Below are 21,248 nucleotides of genomic sequence, written 5' to 3'. Positions count from 1 at the left end.
GAAAAGTAGAAAGGCAGCCTTGAAAGCCCGCTTGGGAAGCTTAGACTTGCTTCCCTAAGCGAGAGAGAGAGAGAGAGAGACGTCAGGTATTTTTCAAGTACAAGCAGAAAATCATCTCCTTCATGTGTCAGAAAGTTAACTGGTGGTAACAGAAAGAGCAGGTGAAAGGAGGACCAGCATAAGGGGCTGGGAGATCAGTTAGGGATCCTGGGATCTAAAAACTAGGATGGTAGTGGTGGACATGGAAAGGAAGAGCACACACCGTGAGGCATTTTGGAGTAAAATCAATAGCGCTTCATTGATTGGGTATATGAGATGAGGGAGGAGAGGCAACAAAGATGACATTACCTCCACAACCTGAAACAGGTGGTAAAAGAATAATAATAAAAGACTTTGGAAAGGGAATGGGAGTTCAGTGTTTGCCACGTGGAGTTTGGAGTTGCAAGAAGAATATCCGCATGGAAATAATATCCAGTAGACAGTAGGGAATAAGGATCTTGGTGTTTGGGAGAGAAATAGAGATGTGATCCAAAGAGTTCATAGTGAAACTAGGAAGAAAATCAATCACTTAGGAAGGGATTACAGGAGTAAGAAGATTCAAGGACAAAATCTTGGGAAGTACCAATATTTCACAGGTAGAAAGAAGACAAAGAATTAGCAAACAGACTAAGAAGTATCAGATTGGGGGGGGTGGCGGACGGGGGACGAGTATAATAGAAGTAGAAAAATACTTCCAGGAAAACAGAGCAGGACATTGTAAAACATAGATATCTGACAAGAGGACATTGGTTAAACAAATTATGAAACATTTAATGGACTACTATGCGGACATTAAAATTATGTTGTAAAATTAACTGCCATCAAAAGATGTTCAATACATGTTGCTAAGAGAGACATTCAGGTTAAAAAAGTAGTATGTACAAAATTCTTCCATTTTTAGAAAATCACATGTGACTGCAAAAGGGCATGGGGAAACTTTTTAGAATGAGGGAACTATGCTACATCTTGATTTCAGGGGTAGTTACATACACAGCTGTATACAATTACCAAAAATCCTCAAACTGTAATGCCTTAAAAAGGGGGTGGGGGATGTCGATGGTACCTACTTTATAGGGTTGTTCTGGGAATTAAATGATAGTAGAGAATATAGTGCTTGGAACACAAGAAGGGCTCAATCAGTGAAGAAGGGAAGGGTGACGCAGGACCACTGTATAGAGGAGGTGAGACTGAAAGCAAGACCGGGAAGGTCAAGGAAAGATCCCACCTGGCCCTCCACAACAAATCCAAAACCAACCAAACAGACAACCCTGGTGTGGGTCCATACAAAAAACAAAGTCGAAAAAAATGAGTATTTTTAGACTGAAAAAGGGAAGGTTTATGAGGGGCTGGGTAGCTGACTTAAAATATGCCATAGAGAGGAAATAGACCTATTCCTTATTGCACCTGAGGGTTGAATAAAGGAGTGAAACTGTGGGACTGAGAATATTGGGGTTGGGGAGGAGGACGGACGGGGTAGCAGGTTCGATTTCAAGTCAAAATCACTTGAGCTTTCCTGATGTCTTGGGAAGGGTAAGCCACTCCTCACCAGAATTGTTCAACCTGCCCCAGATGCTGGGAGGAGGTTCCTATTGTGGTAAGGTAATGGACTTGATTACCTCTTAGGTTCCACCTACTTTTAACATTCTATGATTTCAAGTACATGAAAGGCCTTTAACCAAAGGTGATAGGAGTTGAGTTTTATTTTCAGTGTATGGAATGAATGTATCCCTTCTACGAGTAGCTGTATTCTATCTCTTCATGATTTCAAAATATCTATTTAAGCTATCTTTATGACAAGGGCTGGATGAACTTAAAATGATCAGATCAGGCTGATAACCACTAACTGAATTTCTAACTAGGCCTCTAGTAGAAATTTAATTATTTGGTTTTAATAAAAGTTTGTAGTATACTTCATATCTGTAACACTCATTTTGGCATTTGATTGTACAATGGAGAAACCATTAGAGGAGGAGACAATAGGACCCAGTTTCAAGTAGTGGTTCTATTATTTTCTAGATGCTTGACTTTGGGAGAAGCATTTACTGCAGAGGTTTTCAACATGTGATCCATGGACCCCTAAAAATCCCCCAAGAAACTTTCAGGGGATCTGTAAAGCCAAAATAAGTCTCATAATAATATTAAGCCGTTATTAGCCTTTCTTCACCATCATGTTAACATTTGTACCAAAGTAATGGTGGGTAAACTCTCTGCACCTTGACAGGAATCAAAGCAGTAGCACCAAACCATACTTGTGGTTACTGTATGCCTCATTGCCACGCACTTGGAGGGAGTTCAGTTTTACTTAAAAGTGTTCTTGATAAAGAACTTGATAAAGTTTTACTTAAAAGTGTTCTTGATAAAGAAGTGAAAGTTATATATTAAATCTTGACCTTTGAGAACATGTTTTTTTCAAATTCTGTGTCATGAAACAGGAAGTACGCATAAAACACTTCTGTTATATATCAAAGAGTAATGGTGGTCTTGAGAAAAAGCATCAGTGAGATCATTTTAGTTGTGAGTTGAATTAACCACTTTTTTTATATAACATCATTTTTAGTTGCAAGAATGACAGGCAAACTATAGATATTCAGACTTGAGTATTTGGCAGATACTTTCTAGAATAGTAGATCATTGCTTCTAGGAAACAACTCTCAATATTTGTTCCAATGATAAAATTTGAGCTTTCAAGAAAAAATTAGAATTTGGGAAATCCTGCAAGTGGCACTGAGTTTGACAGCTTCCCAACAATTAAAGACTCATGTGATGAAATCAGTAGTGATATTAACAACTGTGATGTTTTGATATTATAGAATGAAATACGTCAGCATTTTGGAAGATTTGCGTAACTCAGTGAACTAAAATTTTCCAAATAATCAAAGCACAATGTTACAAAATCATAGAAGAATGAAAGGTGCATTCAAAATGAAAGAGAGACCAATGGATTCGAATGTAAAAGAATATGAAAAGTTCATTGATCTGGTTTCAGATTCCACATTGTAATGAACCTTTAACAAACTACAACTTGTTGAGTTTTAGTACAGTATCAAAGAATATCCACAATTATCTTTAAAAATGCTATTAAAATATTCTTTCCTTTTCCAACTGTATATCTGTGTGAGATTAGATTTTCTTCATATACTTTGACCAAACAACATAATGCAATACATACAAGAATTCAGCTATCTTCTATTGTCAGACATTAAACACACTAGTAAAAATATAGCAAAATAACATTACTCTCACTAAATTATTTTTGTTATAAAAATATGGTTATTTTCCATAAAAATTTATTATGCTATTTGTTTATGTTAACATGCAATAGGTTTATTGTTGTTATTTCAAATAAATAAATATTTAAAACATTTATGTTTTAATTTCTAATATGGTTAATGTTTAATAGAAATAACCCACACAAACAAAAGCTCTTCAGAGTCCTTAATTTTTTATAACAGCTTTATTGAGATATAATTCATACACTATAATGTTCACCCACCCAAAGTGTATCTAGTTCAGTGGTTTTTAGTATATTCACGGAGTTGTGCAACAATGATCACAATCGATTTTAGAACATTTCATTATCCCATAAAGAACCTCCTACTCCTAGCAATTATTTCTCATACCCTCCCAGTGACACCCCTCCCAACCTACTCCTAGGCAGCCACTCACTATTTTACTTCTGTCTCTATAGATTTCCCTATTCATATAAACGGAATCATAAAATATGCAGTCTTTTGTGACTGGCTTCTTTCACTTCGCCTTATGTTTTCAAGGTTCATCCACGTTGCAGCATGTATCACTATTTCATTCTTCTAAATGCTGAATTATATTCCATTATATGGATATACCACATTTTGTTGACCCATCCGTCAGTTGACGAACATTTGGATTGGTTATATTTGTTTGGCTATTATAAATAATACTGCATCAACATACATGTATCAGTTTTTGTGTGCACATATATTTTCAGTTCTCTTGGATATATATACCTAGGGGAATCTCTGGGTCATATGGTAACTCTACGTTTAACCTTTCAAAAACTGTCAGTTTTCCAAAGTAGCAGCACCCTTTTACATTTTTACTAGCAGTTTATGAGGGTTGCAATTTGTTTGAATCCTTCCCAACACTTGTTAGTATGTTTTTTTTCGTTATAGCAATCCTAGTGAGTGTGAAGTGGTATCTCATTATGATTTTGATTGGTGAAGGGGTTCAGTACAAGCCCCCCCAAGATGTGCTACTTGGCATGTGGATTATTTTGAGCTGAAGGCAATCAAGACCCTGCAGGCTCAGGAGAAACTATTTCCTCTTCCTGAAAGAATTTAAATTTGAGGCCTTGCCCACAATAAAAGTTATCACCAGAAATAACTTTTTATGACCTATCTATAGGGCGTGTCAAAGATCTAATTACTAAAATCTGCTTTTCTTATCATTCTGCAAATGGCCTTCCCCCCCTCTGAAGCCCCAGCCTCCTGACCTCGTTCCTTAGCTCAGGATGTTATAGATACACCTCATTTTACCTTTCTGTCTCTGAACCTGTCATGTACGTGGGGTTCCCACATGGGTGTATATAATTAAACTTGGTTATTATCTTTTGTTAATCTGTCCCACATCAATGTAATTATTAGACCAGGCAGAATAACTTAAAAGGGTAGCGAAAAATGTCTTCTTCTTCCCACGCATTGGCATTTCCCGAATGACTAACAATGTTGAGCATCTTTTAATTGCTTATTGGCTATTTGCATATTTTCTCTGGAGAAACGTCTATAGAAATCCTTCACCTAATTAAAAATTGGATTGCCTTGCATCTTCACATTTATTTGGGATCTGGCCGCACAGGTTCAGAAGTTCCTCAGGCTCTTGGGGACGTTGGCAGGGGAGCTGGATTGTGAAGGCTGGTGTGATCCGTGTTCAGCTGCCTTGGTTGGGATCACACACAGGTGTGTGTCTGGAGGAACAGAAAATGAACACTGTTGTTCATTCCGAGTGTGACTTCTATTGACACAGATGCACACCCAGCTGTGAAGACCCTCTTCTCTCAGGTGGCAGGTGAGGTCCACGCCAGAACAGGGGGCTTCATTACAGACTCCAGCTACCAGTGTTGGTGGAATTTATCGAGGCTCCTTTCCCTCCAGTGTGTGCTGACGACACACACACCTGACAACAGACTGGGCCCCATGAAACACAAGTCCTGTTTGTTCCATTCACTCTGTAGCTACCATATGCATGGCTGGTAACATGTCCTATATATCAGTGATGGTTCAGCCAAAATGCACAGCCAAAGATGTTTGAATTTTCAATTTCCGAAGTGAATGGATGACTTGCCTTTGTAAAAAGAAATATATATGTATGTGTATATATATAAACATATATACATGTATATATGTTTATATATATATATTTCATATATATATATATATTTCATATATATATGTGACAAAAAAATAAATAAAAATAAAAATAAGATTGCCTTTTAAAATTGCTGAATTGTAAGAGTTCTTTATATATTCTGGATACTAGTCCCTTATCAGATATATAATTTGCAAATATTTTACTCATTTTGTGGGTTGTCTTTTCACTTTCTTGATAGTATCTTTTGAAGCACAAAATTTTTAAATTTCAGTGGAGACCAATTTATCTATTTTTCCTATTGTTGCTTAAGCTTTTGATGTCACATCTAAGAAATCATTGTTTGATCAAAGGTCAGTCACAAAGATTTACACTTACGTTTTCTTCTAAGAGTTTTATAGCTTAGCTCTTACATTTAGGTCTTTGATCCATTTTGATTTAATCATGTGTGAGGTACCTCAATAATTTTAAGAGTGTAAAGGTGTCCTGAGAGCAAAATGTTTGAGAATCAGTGATTTATTTCTCTGAGCCTTATTTTTCTCATCTTTAAAGTGTATTGACTCCATAGGGCAGCTATCAGTCAAGAAATGATAGAAATAATTAAACATGGTAAATTAAACCACTATTCAAATATGTTATCATTACTGCCCTCATTTCCTATGTATACATTGTCTATCAAACTTTTGAAAGATCCTTGAATTCTTCCTCTTAGTCTCTATATGTGCTCTACACAGCACTTTCCTCAGGAAATATTTATTGGTGAACTGACTGATCCATAAATAATTTTGCCTATGTCCTCCAGGAGGAAGAAAAAGAAACATTTACGGTTTTGGCAGTGACTCCTCAGCCACTCTGCTGTCAACTTGCTAAGCTTACAGTTACCTAAAATTCATAGCCTTTTTTTACTTGAACTGTTAAACTAAATCTTTCCCATGCTTTGTTTCTGAGATTAATATTTTGAACATAAGCATGGGACTTTAAACGTATCCCTGGCAAATTTCATTTATTTGTTAATCCTAACTTGGGAAACTATTGAGAGCTTTTTGAATTCCAATTCTTTCCTCCAAGATATTAAATATCTCTTCTAGCTTTGTTTAATTGAAAATAGGATAAGCACACCTTCTCTAGCACAGATAAGAGGGTTGTCTAGGTCAGAACCAAGGACCGTGTGAAATATTCTGTTTTGTTTTCAACTAATCTAAAATGAGACATTCTTCTCCTGTGAGCACTGCAATGAATGAACAAGCATACCTGATATACCACGGTCACTCTAACTCTGTCCTCCAAACAGTTTTTGTATTTATGTCATGGATCAGCCTTAAAATCAGAGCTAGTAGAATAGCCAGTGAAAGAGAAGGGGAAAATATTTTAGAATTTGGTAGGATACGGTAATATTCTCCACAAAAAAATAACCATAGCTAATATTTAGTACCACTGTCTTTCATCCCTGGTGAAGGCAATCCAATTAGGTGAAAGGGTAACAAACTATTCTGTTATCCAAGTGTTAAAGACTTGGCAAGTGTGAGTACCTGCCAAAAGCAGATGGACCCTAAGGCCATTCCTGCTTCTACAGAAGGAGAACCTAAAGAAAGAAGGAACAGAAGGTGCATTTAGCATCAAGGCTTTTGGAATCAAGATATTAAATGGAAGGTAAGGAAGAGAAAATGCATTAGGAGAGACCATCTAGTTTTGATATTTGTAACTTTAGTAGATGGCCCTTCAATCGCCGAGGAAGAAGTCATCTACTGGTAACAGACTAAAAATGACCCAGGGCTCCTAACAAAATTTTGGCAGAGCAGATCCCAGACTCAACCAGGGTCTCTCTTTCCTCTCTCAGTAACCTGGTTTGAGGGTCGAGGTGGTGGCAGTGCGCAGGGCAAGTTGGTGAAATACAAGATAAGACAATGTTTGGGTGGGTGGGAGCCGTGTTCCAGTGGGCTCTGTTCACTTCTAAAGTCTCTTGTCATTTTTCGTATTTTGTTTTTGTGTTATACGTAAGTTATGCTTGTACATAGTTTAAAAAGTAAAATAGCTTTATAAGGCTTATTTTGAAAATAGCAGTACCCTGTCCACCTCTTGTCTCCATTTTCTGCTCCTTAGAGATAATAATTTTCAACTCTTTTTAGCTGACTCTTTGGGCATTTACCTCTGTATCTTTAAATGATGTGCTTATGTGGCTACTCACTAATTTTTACAACTTTTATGTATTAATTATTGAATTCCCGCCATCAAAGATGAGAATTCCACCTTCTTCACCATCACCACCAAATACTCACTCATTCACATGGTCATGTGCCTGCTTCACTTTCCCTGACCTCCCAATACAGTTGTGTTGTAATTTTTGGTTTTATCAATATTCAGTGTTTATATTACTATCACTATGTAAATATTGTTCATACATCACCATGTAATAGATCTGTGATTTCTCTCTTGCACAACTTGTTGTTTACTTTGGATCTAACACAACTTTTTTTTTTTCTTTTAGTTTTCTGTGTACTTACCATTAATTCAACCCAACCTCTCAATCAACTATATCTCTTCTCAATACATTTAGTCACATTGGGTATTCTGTCAATTTCATCTTCTTGAAGAAATCTCTCCTGGAGCAACCTGGAATTGTTGCTCTCTAAGGCTGCTGCAATCGTCTTGTCCTGAGAATTCTCTTCAGCATCATTCTGGAGAGTGTCATTTCTTCTCTCCTAGGTTGGATTCCCTGATCTTTCGTGTTCTTCTTTCTTGGTTTCTCCTTATTTTAGAGAAGCCTACTCTCTATTAGTCTCATGAAAAAGAGTGCTCCTCAGATATTCTCTTTGTCTTCAGTTTTCCGAAATTTCATGATGATAACCGTATCTTGGTATGGATCCATTTTCATCCAATATCAAGGACATTTGGTGGACTCTTTCAATCTAGAAATGCTTACCCTTCAGTTCTGAAATGTTTGGGGGGGATTAATTAATTACTCCCTCCTCTCCATTTTCTTTGTGCATTCTCTCTCTCTCTGTCTCCTCCAGAATCAATCCTCTATTTAAAAACTCTTTCTCTTTTATTTTCCATGTCTTTTTTTTATGTTTAGTTTTCTGGGTGGTTTCTTCAACTTCGTCTTACAAACCTTCCATCAAGTTTTTAAAGATCTGCTATCCTACTTTAATTTCCAGAAGATCTTTTGGAATTTTCCTTTTTATTGCATCTTGTCTTGTTCCATGGATGCAATATTTTCTCTTATTATTTTAAGAATATTAATGATAGTTTAAAGGAATATTTTTCTTCTTTCTTTTTAAGATTTTATTAGGGAAGGGAAACAGGACTTTATTGGGGAACAGTGTCTACTTCCAGGACTTTTTTTCCAAGTCAAGTTGTTGTCCTTTCAATCTTAGTTGCAGGGGGCGCAGCCCACCATCCCTTGCGGGACTCGAGGAGTCAAACCGGCAACCTTGTGGTTGAGAGCCCACTGGCCCATGTGGGAATCGAACTGGCAGCCCTCGGAGTTAGGAGCACAGAGCTCCAACCGCCTGAGCCACCGGGCCGGCCCCCTTTTCTTCTTTCTGCATAGTCTATTGTTCTGCACGTTTTTCCTCAGTTTTATTTGTTTGTTTGTTTGTTGTTTGTTCATTTTTGTATTGGCAGATCTATTTCCACAGATAACCAGGATAGTTATCACTCATCCATCTGTTTTCCATCTTCCAAAGTCTTATTGTCATGTCTTCTCCCATTCTTTTTGTTCTTGGGGGATTATGCTTCTTTAAAAATCCCTTTATTATTGTTTTACTAAGGTTTGGGGAGGGAACAAATGCATGTGTTCAAAATGTCTTTATTAACTTGAAACTCTCCTGTAGTTTCTCAGAACCTATTTATCCCACACATATTTATTGCATGCCTCATATATGTTAGGTATTGTTTAAATACTTAGGATACAAGAGTGACTAAAACAGAATACCCTTGCACTTTTGGAGTTTAAATTCTAGTGTGTGCAGAGGGAGAGATAATAAAAATTAAACCTAAAAGCTTAATTTTAATACCTATTGTATAATAGGTATTATATAAGTAAGGTTAAAAGGGCAGCAGGAAATGGAGAATCAGAAGCAATGGGTGGGGCAGGGAGGGCTGCAAGTATTTAATAGAGTGACCAAGGTAGGTGGCATTGAGACAGTAAAATTTGAGCAAAGACTTAAAGAAATTGCAATCATAAATATGTATATTCTTAATATGATGTGTTTCTACATATTTTCCACAAATCTTATCCATTCTTTATCCTTAGATTGAAGGTTAAACCAAAGCCTTCTCTTTATTTTTCATCCTCAATGTACCTGGCATATCAGTCTACTAAAGACCTGACATCACTGGCTGCCTATGTGCCTGGAGAGATACTTGAACTTAGGAACTGACTTACCACATTCTTTTGGGTAAGACACCATTGCCGGATCTCAGCTTCTCCATTTGTATATGGGAGTTGTAGTAAACTGCTGGACCTCATTCTCTTCCTGGAAGCTAGTATCCATGAGCTTCTGTTAGTAAAAGAACAGTGAAAATCATGGTATTATCATGACATTTGTAATGATAAATGAGTGACAGGGCCCACATTTTGGGCAGGGAGAAAACATTCAACATATGCTGGACTTTAGATTTACTTTGGGGTATATTGAAGAAAACTGGTTTAACCCTACCATTCCCATTCAGCCAGCCCTCAAGGCCCAACCCACATTCTTGCAGGTTGGCTTCATGATCAGATGTCCAAGTAATGTTCTTCCGTTCAGGGTCACAAAGGAAGTAAAGTTGAAGTGAGTTCTTATGTGCTCAGCACTGTGCCGGTGCTTTACCTATGGATACTCACAATAGCCTGATGAGACATAAGCTACTAGCTCTATTTTCAAATAAGAAAATTGAATCTCAAGAGATTAAATGCTTATCTAAAGTCACACTGCTAATAAGTGACACAACCAGAATTCAACACACTCCCAAGCATAAGCCTCTCCTGCATACCAACTGCCTTCCTAGGGCAACCTCCCAGGGTTGCATTTCAGAACGTAGGTGGGTGGACAGAAATAAAGACAGCTTAATGAAGCTGAAGTTTTAGTGGTGAGTTTAGTAGTTAGTAGTTGGTAGTTCTATCAGAAATTTTGATCTAGACTCTCAAATATTATAATGCAGGACACGAGGAAAATATGATTCAATACGTATGGTATTTCCAAAATACAACCTATTGCTAAAAAGGAAGGCTGCTTTCTGTACTTGTAACTGTTATTTGATCCTGATACTAATAGGGCTGTAGTGTCTTCCCCTAAATAGAACTTCCTGAAGAACAGAATTATAACTGTTACTTACGTTTACTTAATTTCATGAAATTGATTTATTTGATCCACACCGATCAAATGCCTCCAACAGGCCTGGCATTGTGCCAAGCACCGGAAAGACAAAGATGAGGAAGATGTGGGTCTTGTCCTTCAAGAACAAAAGACTCTTTGGAAAGTCAGAGAAATTTGAGGAGGCGAAAGGAATAATCACTACTTCCCTACAGTTATTGCCCTTTTTCACAAGACAAGAGCATCACACCTAAATGGAGGACAGCCTACATTTACTTCCCACTTTGGTGGTGTCTTTATTGCTCCAGAGTGGCAAGCCTGATGAGGTGGGATGCAGTGAACGGGCTCTAGAGCCAGACTACTTGGGTTTGACTCCAAGCTCTAGCATTTATTTACTCCTGGCAGAGAATTATTCAAGTTGACTTCTCTTTGCTTCAGTTTCTTTACCAGTAAAATGAGGATAATAATAACACACATCTCATAGGTTTGTTATGAGAATGAAATGAGTGTTTATATGTAACACGTTACATGATCTTTTAGAATAATGTTTAAAACAATGCCTGGCACATACTAAGCACTGAATTAGTACTAGCAATTATTTAGCTGTCATTGTAGGATAAATGTTGTTCTTTGTTTTAAATTGTGCTGCAAACACATTTATCTTGGAACTTTTAAATTAAGGGTTTTTTCTTAATAAAGAAAGCTTCATTGCAGAGGTAAGTTTAGGAAAAATTTAAAGGCTGGAAATGAGATATTTCAAAATAAGGAATAACGTAATAAATGGTTGGGAGGCAAGAATAAGAAAACTGGACAGAGTGAGTGTTCAGGGGATTTTATAAGAACAGATGAAATACAAAAGGAATATCAAGAGTTTACATAAGAACCCGGAATCAACTGATAAAAAAGACTTAGACTTTTAAGAAAGAAAAGCAGGCTATTAAAAATTTTAAGGAAAAAGAGGATTCAGAGGGACCGTGTATGGTCAGAGAAGTGGAAGGGAAAAAAGGAACCCATCTTATATGACACAGCATTAACACCTTTGTAATTTTCCCCCATATCTTATATAGCACTAGTCTGGGGTGACTTGAATCATACCTATAATGATATCTCTTACCTCCTCAAAAGTCTGCAAGAGTTCTGTTAACAACCAAACAATATCTCAACTCTTTAGCATGTTATTCCAGCCCTGCCATAATATGGGTCCAAATAACTTGTTAAAATGTGTTTTATGCAATATTTATGATATACAGGTTATATCAAAAATAACAAAACAAGGGGCAGCCAGATAGCTCAGTTGGTTAGCGCTCCAGCTCTGAGCAACAGTGTTGCCGGTTTGATTCCCACATGGACCAGTGAGCTGCGCCCTCCATAACTAAGATTGAAAGGACAACAACTTGACTTGAAGCTGATGGGTCCTGGAAAAAAACACACTGTTCTCCAATAAAGTCCTGTTCCCCTTCGCCAGTAAAAAATAAATAAATAACATAACAAAACACTCATATACCCAGCATCAAATTTAAGATATGGGGCATGGTCAACAGAGTCGAGGCCCTTGTATAAACTTCCCTGATTATTCTCTTTCCCTACTCTCCTGAATTTGTTATTCATTCTGCCCTAAAAAATACATATATATATGTAACATATATATATATATAAAAAACATAGTATGTGTAACATATATAATAATGCATATATCCCTAAATAATATGTAATACTGTTTACGGTATTTTAATCTTTATGTAAAAGATAACATAAGAATTCTCCTGCAGCCTTGTTTTTACTCTGTCAATAATATATCTATAATATTCACCTATGCTGATAAATCTATAGTTTTTATTATTATTCATGACTTATAATATTAATATAATCTATAACATATATAACTAATATTATAGCTATTAATTATTCATTATTAATATATCCATAGTTATTTATCCATTCTCATGCTGATGGACATTGAGTTTGTTTTCAACTTTTTGGTAGGAATTTTCTGTATCTGTATCCTTGTATACATGAGAAAGAGCTTCACTAGAATTAGAATAACTGGGTCCCAGGATAAGGGCATCTTTGATTTCATTAGATGTTGATAAAGTGTTCTCCAAAATGGTTGCACCAACTTACAGTCTCATCAGTGGCACAGAAGTGTTTCTACAGTTTTACTTACTCAGCAGCACTTGATAGTGTCAGGCCTACTTTCCAATTTACTTTTGTAGCGTTAATTCCCACTGCTCTCCTTTATGAATCTTTGATTCCAGTCAAATTGTAGTACTCACGAATGCCTGAATGTATTCTGTAATTACTTCCCTTTTCCCTCAAGTATTTATTGAGTAGGTACCCTATAGGTCAGAAACCCTGTTAAATGTTAGGAAAACAAACATGAAAATACATGGCTCCTATCCTAAAGGACTTTATAGTATCCTGGAGAGACAGACTTCCAAACAATTAGAATATAATTGTCAAAATGAAAATCCGTCCAAATTACAATGTGCAGTACAAGGAACACATAAATCTACTGCCATCTGGGGCAGGAGGAGACAGGAAGTGGGGAGAGGGCCAGAGAAGGCTTCACAAAGGAGGTAGTTTGAACGTGTTTTTACTCAGGCAGTTACATCTGTCTGGACAATCTCAGCCTATTCATGACCAGCTCAGAGGCCAACTCTCCACAAAATGTCCCATTCACCCCAGGAAAGTTCTATTCTTTGAGCTTTTCTTATAGTTTGCACTATATTGTCTTGTATTACAGATATTTGTATACGAGTATGTATATCTTACCTCCTCTAATAAATTATAAACTCATTACTGGAAGGGGTTGCCCTCTTAGACATCTTTATATCTCCCACACAGTCTAGAATGTTGCTGACACACCCCGTGTATTAATGCAGTAAATGCTTGCTGACTGAAAGATGAAAACAAGGAGTAGGGGCTACATCATTTGACTCCCATTCTCCCAGATGCTTGGCCCTTTAATTATTTTAAGTAATTCCTAAATCAGATTGCTTTTTTTTTTCTATTCTCAAAGTAATAGGTAACAGGAAGACTTAAAAAGAAAAACTTTAAAGTTATCTGCCCTATTTATTTGAGGGGCGTAAAAAAACATGTTATATAATATTATAAAATCTGGCCAATCAAGAAGGCTTTCTCTGGTTTTCTGTTTCTTGCTTCTTTAATAAACTCTACATTGTCATTTCAAAATATCTTGCCAATATTAATTCATTACCACTGTACCCATCAGCATAATGAAAAATATTTGCATATCTCTTTGGATAGCAATGGAGAAATGAGGTCAGAAGCAATTCAAGGCTTGGAAGCTGGTGGTTTTTATATAATGAGTCTTCTTTCTTTTCCAAATTGAGCTCCCACTCCATATTGAAATAGAGAATTTGATTCTGTTCTAGGATTTTGTCAGAAATATACAGTAACTATTAACTAACAGAACTGTATGAAATAGCTTTTTTATTCATAGCTTTTTATATATACCTACTTAATGATACTATCTATAGTATTCATTCTGATGAAATCAGAAAGCTATGTAAACTTAGGTGAAATATTTCCATATTGGCTTATAAATCCTATGTTAAAAACTAACCTGCAGGGGAAAAAAAAGTCTACAAGAGACTCACTTCAGATCAAAAGACACACACAGACTGAAAGTAAATGGATGGGGAAAAGATATTTTATAAAAAATGGAAACAAACAAAAAAGCTGAGATAGCAATACTTATACCAGACAAAACATTTTAAAACAAAGGCTATAACAGAAGACAAAGAGGATCCAATAATCCCACCTCTGAGTATTTATTCGAAGAAATCCAAAACACTACTTCAAAGCGACGTGTGTATCCATATGTTCATTGCAGCATTATTTATAATACCCAAGATATGGAAGGTGTCTATCAATGGATGAATGGATGAAGAAGAGGTAGGACATATATACAATGGAATATTACTCAGCCATAAAAAGGATGAAATCTTGCCATCTGCAACAACATGGATGGACCTAGAGAGTATTATGCTGAGTAGAATAAGTCAGACAAAGAAAGACAAATGCCATATAATTTCACTTATATGTGGAATCTAAAGAACAAAATAAATGAACAAACAAAACAGAAACACACTTATAGATACCGAAAACATTTTGATGGTTGCCAGAGGGGAGGGAGGTTGGGGGGATGGGTGTAAAGGTGAAGAGATTAGAAATACAAATTGGTAGTTATAAAATAGCCATGGGGATGTAAAGTACAGTATAGCGAATAGAGTCAATAATATTGTAATAACTGTGTGGTGTCTGATGGATACTAGACTTATCAGGGTGATCACTTTATAAGTTATATAAATGTCTAATCACTATGTTGTATACTTGAAACTAATACTGTATGGCAACTGTAATGGAAAAATAAAAATGCAAAAAAATAAAAGTAAAAAATTCACACACACACACACACACACACACACACACACTAACCTGCAATTTTCCCAGAGAGATAGAGCAGACACCAAAGATATCCCTTAAATTCTCTGTTGCTACCTGAGCCACACTAGTCACTTGGACATACCTGTAAAAGCTGGATTTTGGTTCAAAATTTACTAACAGGTCTACCCTAGAAGCCCTTACAAAGAATCTCAGTGGGAAATGGTGATCTTTCATTAAGGAAGATAAGAAGATAAGTACTTGACTATCATAGTAAGAATCCTTTGATTTCCTTCATGAGGGAAATCCATTTGCATCTAGTCTTAGGATCAAGATGAGAGATTCTAGGAAAAAATAATCTTTTCACGAAGACGGTTGCAAAAACAACTGCATTTCTAAAAATGTTCTTTAAACATTTCACAGACGAAACTATTTTTGCAATGATTTAGTTACCACAAGAATCAGGAGGAAACACAAGAATTCACTCATTTCACTCTGGTGATGGAGAACCTGTATACACAATCTGCGAATAATTTTCCAAACTTCAAGATGAATACAACACTTCTGTCAGTTGCTGGACTTGTATGAGGAAAGTGAACTTTTTCACAACATTGTATTCAATAAGGGACTTTGTAAGGACATAGCATGGGATAAAGAGGGTGAAGGTGAGTCTCTCCAGCCAGGTGTGGGCTCTAAGATTTAGTGGTGATAGGCTGGTGCCAGACAAAGGGCAGAATGACTACTTAGGGCAGGAATGAATGGAGCTGCCTTTGCTCCTTCTGTCAGTACTTCTTCCTTTCCATTTTGTGAGATGTAAACTTCTCTGTCTTTTTTTTACAGTGCTCTATATATTTATCCCACTCCACCTCTTGTATGGGAAGAAATGAATCCCAGCTGGAACCCTCATAACCCTGTTCTTGTTACAACACTCAATTATCTTTAGCTTTGGAAATCTATACTTCTTTCTCCTAAGCCTGGTGATTAAAGTAGTGATTCAATAAAAGGAAAAGGTGTTGGTCAAGCTGTTTTCGATGCCAGTAAAAGGTGTATCTTCCTATCTCTTGTATTCATTCGACAAAGCTAATAAAAATTTTAAGAACCTAATATTTGTAAGCCTGTGAAGCCACAACTGACTTAAATGGGGATTAAGTGTCAAATTCAACCTCAGACAGACTGGGCTATGCCAGAATTTCGGCACTAACAGTTCTCCTGTTCAGCTGAGCATCCCTGCTCCTAAACACTTCTCAAAATGAAAATTCTAGATTGTTAGACCTGGAAGGGAACTTTATCCTTGTGACCACCCCTCAGTCCCGCTCCCCATGAGTCTTGCCTCCAAAAATGTCCCTTTTATGTGAAGTGGGACTCTGGTGCAGCCAGAGTTTTTTGTCTGTTACCTCTTTGTAATCAGAGAAAACACAACTGGCTGAGATTGTTGTCAGTACGTGGGTGTGGCTGGAAAAAAATACCCTCTGTGACCAACAGTTCTTTCTTCACTGTACTCTGCTTTCATAGTGTTTCTCATGAATAAAACATATTCACATGACATTTTGTACTTTTGTATCCTTATTCAGTTTATGCAGATAGCAACTTCCTTTGGGCAGTAGGAGAGAAGGGTGAGCTCTGTGTAGCTAGAGATCAAGAAAAAGAGGTATGTAGAAGATACAGAATTTAAGAGCACATGATGGGACCCTCTTAGGAATGCAATGAAAAGCCAAATTCTTAGACTCTGGGTCCGTAAGTTCATCTGCTCTGTTCCCTATAAAAAGCTTGTTTCCTTTCCAAGACAAAAGAAATTCACAATAACTTTCCTTTTCTGGGAGTAAATGTCTATGTACCTTGTCTTTGGGAAGGAAGGAGAGAAGGAGAGGGAGAGAGAAGGAGAGAAAGAGAGAGAGAGAGAGAGAATGAGAAAATCAGAGTAGTTTCAAATTAAAACTTTTTACAAAAGTACAAACTTGGGCCAGTTTGAAAATACAAGCCTTCAGTAGAGTGAACATGATATCTTTGTTTTTGTAGAAGCAGGTAAACCATTTAGAAAGTCACATACAACAAGAGCAGGTAGGTTCGATCGCAGTAGCGTTGAGAGCAACACGCTCATCCTGAAATGTTAGAGGGAGCTGCGGCTCATCTCACCAGATCAGGCCACTGACCTTTGGCCTGCCTGGCACGTGGTTTTCCCCATAGGTGAATTATCCTTGTACTAACTTGGCTTATGAAATGTTTACAAGCAGTCTAAAACACTGTGGTGACAGGTACAGACAGATCCAGAGGGCTTCAAAAACATATTTTCCTAATGTATGATTTTTTTTTTTTAATGATAAGATTACCAGGAGGATTTCAACAGGTTTGCCCCTAACCTTTGCAGAGCGACAGGAAGAGCACGAATGAAGGTCCACATACTGTGTTTAAATATTTAAAATGTATAAACCAAGATGACAAACTGTTAAATAAGATAAAGATATATCCTTTCCTTTTGCCTTGACCCATACGCCTTCATGTTTGAGAAGGCTAGGTTTGGATTTAGACTTCTCAAAGACCTCAGAGTTCCATACCAGCAAGTGTAGGAAGAGCGGGCTCCCAAGTCTCCAGCCTCTCGCGCCTTCTTCTCCCTCCCCCAGCTCTATTCCACACCTGGAGGTTCCTCATGCTCTCATCCACGTGAACTCTAACCCACATGGCAATTCCAGTCACACACTCTCCAAACAGCCACCCCTGGGTCAGGTGATGTGTGCACAAGTGGTACAGCCCACTCTTGGGGGACAGACTCAGGGAAGAGGCCCACACGGTTCTAGAAGTGGGCTCAGAGGCCATTTAGGAAAGAAATGCTGGGGTTCCAGGTCCCCAGAGCTTACTCTAGACAGGGTGAACACAGATTCAGGGTAAATATAAAACCTGGGGCTCCTCTGGCCTGGGTCCAAGCATTTACTAGCTTTCAATGTTTTTCACTGGTTTTTATTAAAGTAATACATGTACATAGAGCAAATCAAACAGTATAGAATAGTTTATAATGGGATGTCACTTTCCCTCCCTCTTTGCAACCATATTTCATAGGTAACCTCTTTGAACCACTTCTAGTATGGCCTTCAATAACTCTAGATTATTTTTTCACTTCTATTAATTTGCCAACTTTACATATTGTCTTCCTTATATAACTAATCTTAAACTCTAGAAAAGTTGCAAGTACAACACAAGAACTTTTTCTTTCTAAAGCATTTGAAAGTAAGTTGCCAGTATGATACCCCATCACCCCTGTGCTTTTTCAGTGTGTGTTTCCAACATGCAAGGGCATCTCCTGGAAAACTACATTACAATCATCAATCCTCACACTCCATTCAATTGTTCCAATAATATCCTTTTTAACCAAAGAATCCAATCTCGAATCATGCATTGCATATAGTTACCATGTTTCTGTAGTTTCCTTCAATCTAGAACAGACTTTTTCTTGACTTTTGTGATCTTGATACTTTTGAAGATTAAGAGTCACTTATTTTTTGGAATATCCCTCAACTGGGTTTGTCTAATATTTGCTCACGATTAAATTCAGAGCATATACACAGCTTTGTCAGGTCTGTCACGAAAGTACTGATGCTGTGTTCTCATTGCATCCTTTCAGATGGCACGTGATTTAGATTTGTCCCATTATTAGGGATATTAGTTCTGTTCACTTGATTGAGGTGCTGAAGGAAAGACAGTACTTACTAAATATTCTATGGCGAATCACTTTGAGAGTATTTGAATACCCCATTCCTCAGCCAGTGAAAGCCTTCCTTGACGTCCTTGGGATCCAACATCTACTTCTCAGGCAGCACCTTGCATGAACAACCCCTGACCTCCTTAGACTCCAACACCCCACTCTAGGCACCACTGCCCCCCACCAACTCCCACCATGAAGAGACCTACCTTGTTTACCTAATGGCTTTTGGATTGAAATTGTTCATAAACAGAAAGAAGGAAAGAGAAGGTGAGAGGATGAGGAAGGGAGGGAGAGAAGGGGTAGAAAAAGGTGGGAGGGGAGCGAAAAAAGTAGAAGGGGAAGAGAAAGCAGTTCTGATTTACTTTCATTATGAAGAAGATGGGAATACTCTGAATTAATGTAAATTCAAACATTAAAGAACACTTCTGTTACATCTGAAAACAGTAAGGGTTTACTTCTTACACCAACTTTTAATTATCATTCTTTTTCCTCCTTGGCAAGATAAGCTTGTACTGTGATATTCGTTTAATGTGGAAACATTGAGGAAGATTTCTCTAGATCATATGGCAAATGATTTCCTGAGCTAGGATATAAAAATGTGCAGGATCAATTCTATCACCATCTCAGCTCTCTTACACCTGGCTAGCTCCTGTCTTGTTTAGAAAGTATAGGTAGAGTCAGTGCCTCCACAGTGTGACTTGAGGGCTACCGCGAGATCCCAAATATCTGCCAGAAGACATATTCCCCATTGATCTGCCAGAAAACATATTCCCCATTGATCTTATTCCTCTTTCCTCTTCTGTGTACCCTGAACCACACTTGATTTGTCACGCATTCTCAGAAATTAAAACAAACAAACAAACAAACTGTCTGGGGTACAGCTTTCAGCTTTTTTATTTAAATGCACATTTATTGCCTGAAAGACAGCAGGCTTCAAAGAGTGAGTCCTTTAAACATCTCCTATTTGTAGTTTATGCAACAAGCTCAGCTCAACAACTACCTATTGAATATACCTCTTGGGCCAGATACCACTAGAGCGTTGGCAGTGAGTGAGACGATGTGGGCCCTTGTCCTCATGGAGCACCACAGTAAAAACATGATGAATATCACAAAAACAGAAGCCACAGGGAGCTTGGAGAGGGTGCAGTATGGAGAGCTAACATGGATCAACTTTCTGAAGACATGAAGCAAATAACAATTAGTTAAATGAAACGTTAGTGGGAGAAGGGTGGGGGGCAGCAGCAGAGTGCTCTAGACAGAGGGAAAGGAATGTGCCAAAGTTCAAAAAGTAGGGTATCCTGGGAATGGAGAGCAAGAAGGAAGGGTGGCCTGAGATAGGTAAATTTATAAGCAGGGAAGGGCCAGGTATAAAGGACCTTGGAAGCCATCATAAGGTGCAATTTGCCCTCCGTATCCACATCTGCGGATTCAACCAACTGCGGATCAAAAATATTCTGTAAAATGTTACTGTGTTTCCCCAAAAACAAGACCTAGCCGGACAATCAGCTCTAATGCGTCTTTTGGAGCAAAAATTAATATAAGACCAGGTCTTATATTATATAAGACCTGGTATTATATTATATAAGACCTGGTATTATATTATATAAGACCTGGTGTTTTATATTATATTATATTATACCCAGTATTATATTATATTATATTATATTATATTATATTATATTATATTATATTATATTATATTATATTATAAGACTTCTGTACTTCAGAGTCACCAAACACCAGTGGTCCTGGTTGCCCAGTAAGGAAGAACTTTCAAGGTCTGGCTCACCTTATGTTGGATTTCAGTCTCTCCCTCATCCATTCCCATTTCTTCTGCTTCCGAGGCCACTCTTCTCCTTAGAAGAAGAGGCCCTGCTCTCATCCTCAGGCCCATTGCTTCCTGCCCTCTTACATCCCATTACCAGAAGCACACCTACTGGCTGAGGGTGAAGCTAGGTTTCTTCCTCACTCAGATTCCCTGCTGACATTTGGGTCTGATCTCTCCTCTGCCTTGTACCTTGGAGAAGTCACTGAGCTCCCTGGCACCTCATCTGCTGGATCCTTCCATGGGTGTGAAGCAGATTCCTCACCTCCTGCCTGGAATGCCCTTCCCTCCTTTCTTACTGAGCTACTGTTTGATTATCCTCTGAATCACAGCTCAGATGTCACCTCCTCCAAGAAGCTCCTCCAATCCCACATCTGTCTTGGGTGCCTTTCCTCTGTGCTGGGTGCCCTCTTAGCTCTTAAAATACTATACTAAAATTGACTTGTCACTTGTATGTCTCCCCCTCTGGGCCGTGAGCCCTGAGAACCTGTGTCCCACTTACTGGTGTGTCCCAGTGCCGACTAGTGTTTGTCATGGAGTAGGCGCTCAGTGAACGTTGTGTAGTGAATGCATCAATCAATCAATGATCAAAGCCCTTCTGGTTTGAAAGTCTAACCTATCACCCATCAACTTTCATCTGCTG

At 37.7% G+C, this 21,248-nt stretch overlaps 1 long non-coding RNA gene across 1 annotated transcript in view; it reads right to left on the bottom strand.

Annotated features, from left to right (window-relative positions):
* Positions 1 to 3,933: 3,933 nt before the first annotated feature.
* The window catches only part of LOC117036141 (uncharacterized), a 63,317-nt gene continuing 46,002 nt past the window's right edge, over positions 3,934 to 21,248 (bottom strand). Inside the window, exons 4-5 of the long non-coding RNA XR_004425326.1 lie at positions 9,770 to 9,884; positions 3,934 to 4,981 (exon numbers count right to left, since the gene is read on the bottom strand). This is a non-coding gene — a long non-coding RNA (uncharacterized LOC117036141). The remainder of the gene's footprint in view (positions 4,982 to 9,769; positions 9,885 to 21,248) is intronic.

The sequence above is a fragment of the Rhinolophus ferrumequinum genome, chromosome 16 (genome assembly GCF_004115265.2).
Source record: "Rhinolophus ferrumequinum isolate MPI-CBG mRhiFer1 chromosome 16, mRhiFer1_v1.p, whole genome shotgun sequence".
In the NCBI taxonomy this organism is placed as follows: Eukaryota; Metazoa; Chordata; class Mammalia; order Chiroptera; family Rhinolophidae; genus Rhinolophus; species Rhinolophus ferrumequinum.
Note: the sequence above shows the minus strand (reverse complement) of the source record. Positions and strands in the feature narration are given on the sequence as shown.